This window comes from Octopus bimaculoides, chromosome 1 (assembly GCF_001194135.2).
Source record: "Octopus bimaculoides isolate UCB-OBI-ISO-001 chromosome 1, ASM119413v2, whole genome shotgun sequence".
NCBI classification, from domain to species: Eukaryota; Metazoa; Mollusca; class Cephalopoda; order Octopoda; family Octopodidae; genus Octopus; species Octopus bimaculoides.
The window spans coordinates 182,712,353-182,715,954 of NC_068981.1; the positions used below are offsets into that span (position 1 = coordinate 182,712,353).

The 3,602-nt window shown below is 35.1% G+C and overlaps 1 protein-coding gene across 1 annotated transcript in view; it reads left to right on the forward strand.

Annotated features, from left to right (window-relative positions):
* Positions 1-1,095: 1,095 nt before the first annotated feature.
* The window catches only part of LOC106884443 (CCAAT/enhancer-binding protein zeta), a 7,387-nt gene continuing 4,880 nt past the window's right edge, over positions 1,096-3,602 (forward strand). Inside the window, exon 1 of the mRNA XM_014935832.2 lies at positions 1,096-1,529. The gene's annotated coding sequence lies outside the window, so the exon portion shown is untranslated. The remainder of the gene's footprint in view (positions 1,530-3,602) is intronic.

Genomic DNA, 3,602 nt, shown 5'->3' on the forward strand with positions numbered 1-3,602 from the left:
TGTGTGTGTATGTGCAATGGAAGTGGGATGGTGATATAATACTCTTGTGTCTTTTTCCATCACAACATATGAATGAGAAAGGAAGGGTGAAAAAAAATCAAACAGCGTTTCAACTCTGTGTGAGTATATGTGTGTGTATGTACAGGGGATGTTTTTATGTAAAATGGTGGTATGTGAATATTTGTGTGTGTGTGTATGTGCAATGGAAGTGGGATGGTGATATAATACTCTTGTGTTTTTCTCCGTCACAACATATGAATGAGAAAGGAAAGGGGTGATGGAAACTCTACGGTGAAAAAAAAAGATCAAACAGCGTTTCAATTTTGTGTGTGTGTGTGTATGTAAAATGGGGGTATGTGAATGTTTGTGTGTGTGTGCAACGGAAGTGAGACGGTGAGCATTCAACGCTGAAAAGAAAAATCAAACAGCGTTTCAACTCTGTGTATTTGGTATTTACTTGCCAGCTCCCGTGTTTGGTCACGGCCAGCTTTATGTGGCCTTAAGTCGTGCAAGAAGGAAAGGAAACTTAAAATTTTTTTTGAAGGAAACAGGCAGTCAAGGGATGTTAGTTGCGGATAGATTTTCACAAAATATTTGGTAATAAAAGAATTATTAAACTAAAAACTTGGTTTTGTACCTTATTCATATACAAAATACTACAATTAGCCGTTATTTTTGACGGTACGGGGTCAGCTAGTCCACTAATATATAATTCTCTTGTGTGTTTGTCCATCACAAGAGATGACTGACGAAGGAAGGGGTGATATCCATCGATGGAAGTGGGATGGTGAAAATTCAATGGTGAAAAAAATATCAAACAGCGCTTCAACTCTGTGTGCGTGTATGTGTGTGGGTGTAAAAGGGAGGTATGTGAATGTTTGTGTGTGTGTGTGTGTTTGTATAAAATATATTTGTATATAATATTTAAGTGAGTGTGCATATGTTTTTGTATATTTAGAAAGATTCACAGAAAATAGAATTACTGATACATGCGCATTTACACATACATATATATAAACACACTTAAAAAGAAGAGGGCTGTGACAAAGTGTAAGAAAACCGCGTTCGCTACAGACTGCATATGTGTACATATAAATGTATACATATGCACATAAACAGAGTTCGAAGCGCTGTTTGATTTTTTTTCACCGTTTTTATATATAAAAAATTACAATTAGCGGTAAAATTTGCCCAATTAGCCATCATTTTTGACGGCACGGGGTCAGTTAGTTTCAGAATAAATAAACATCATGTTCATTCGTCACGAACATGTAAGTTCTGAGAAAGGATGGAATAATGTTATTTTGTTTATCTTTTCTCATATTCACCGCTTGAATTATCTGCCCTTCCTATCTGACACGCGGTGTCTTAGAATAACTCGAAGCACATGTTTCAGTTAATTTGATGAAATGAACGGTTTAAAAAAAGCATAACATTTCTCTAATATACCAATCAGTATATTGAAATATATCTCTTGAACTAATCCACAGACAAGTGTCTTTTGAATTTGTCATCAACATCTCCGGAAGGTATTGTATTTCTTTTTTCATTCTGTATATCGTCTCGACTTACAATACCTTTCTTTCGATACGTTTTAAATATTTATTATATTATTATTAGCTTATTTTCCTCACGTTCTTCTGCTTTGTATTTTATTTTATACTCATGAACCAAGAAATTTTACGCTAAAACACGTTTAAAAGCAAAAATATAAGTTGATTTATATGAACGCAAAACGACAGGTATTCGTGGAATATTAAGTATAACACAGTTACATTGCTTTGATGCGATGAAATTATAATTCATTGTTATTACTTATTATTAATGTCTCTTTTGCAATGTTGCTTTGCCATTTCTATATTTTAGCAATTTATTACTTGTTTCTGTCTGAACTTTCATGTTAACTACATATCCGTAAGAACTAAAACTGGGTACTATTCAAGAAGAGTGGTCCCGGTGCGCGCATCCGCGCTATCTAGTCGTGACTAGTCGATCCTATAACGACTATCTGCACATCATAGATTCATTTATTTCTACGATGTGCCCAAGTTCACCTATTTTGGTAGGGGTTACGCAAAAGATAACTACTTGTAATGTCCTTCATGTACTGATACCATTGAACAACAGTAGGGTAATCTTCCAGTTTCAAGAGGTTAAAAAAGTAAATAAAATACAAGGGAAATAACTGAACGTCTTACCAGTATTATCCGTACTACTTTGTTTATAAATAAATCACGTGATTTGATTGACGTTAACTGTTTATATATAAATCACACACGTGATTCAATATCATAGTTTCTTATGAGAAATCGAAAATGCCTCGTGGAAGACCGGCTGCACAACATCGTATTGTTGCTGAAAACGAAATCCTCACTCGTGAATTAATATTAGAGGAAAAATGGAAAATCTGTGATTTAAGCAGTAGCTCAAGATACAGAATGTTGTGCGCGTCGTCGACTTATTAGAAATAAGTTTACCTGCGACGACTATCTAGTACCATGCGGACTTATTACACGTGGTGACAGAATAGATGGAAAAGAATGGTACTGTAAACTAAAAAAACATTTAAAACTTTTATAAAAAAAAAATCCCGTCGCATGCTGTTTTAGATTCTTTTCTGCCTGTTAAAATTCCGTCGCATGCTGTTTTAGAGAAAAAGTAGTACGGATAATACTGGTAAGTCGTTCAGTTATTTCCCTTGAATATTTTTATTTATTCTTTTACCTCTCGAAAGGTAAAAGTAGATTTTTGAAAGACCGACTTTTTAATGGACTCTTTACCAAAAACAGGTAGGGTATAATTTATTTACTTTGTTTAAAAAGAATAATTTACTTTATTTAGAAAAAAACCCTCATACATGTTTTGCGCATGACGCGCACTCGCGCTAGGTAGTCGTAGGATCGACTAGTCACGACTCGCTAGCTCGGATGCACAAGTGTGCGAGTGCCTGCACTGGGACCACTCTTCTTGAATAGTACCCTAAAACTGAATTCTAGAAATTACGTTTTCTCTTGAAAACCAGAAAATACTCAATTAATGATTAGCTTCTAATCCTCTGTAAAACACACGTGCTGCTTTTATAATTTGATCATTGCCAACATGTTAGAACCTCTATCTCACTATTTTAATGGCCTCTGCTCCTCACAGCTTGTTAGGCCCATACCTCACTTACTCAGATATTCTCAACTCTTATGTCGTTCCTCCTCATATCATTCTTGGGTGGACGTCAGACTTAAGAAGCACCAACAGGTTGGAATTTCTCTGTTTTGACGGGGAGTTTTCAGATTTTTTTTTCCACGGTGCCCTTGGAAATGTTCTGGAGCATCTTTCAGCAAAAAAAAAAAAAAAATTGCGAAAGATGATTTCCTCACCATCTTCCCCCTCTCCAGACCGATTCTGGAGGCACCACACATTTAGAAACTGTAAGAGAAGCCTTTTCGATAAAAAAAATAAGTAAAATATTTTCAGACGGAAAAGTGTAATTTAAGGGAAGTTTGGCTATTGTTTCAAGCATATCCTATGACCGGTAAGGTTTAGGGGTTGATGAAAATCATAAATTTTCAAAAAAATTATTTTTAATAGCATAAAAATGAGTTTATGCC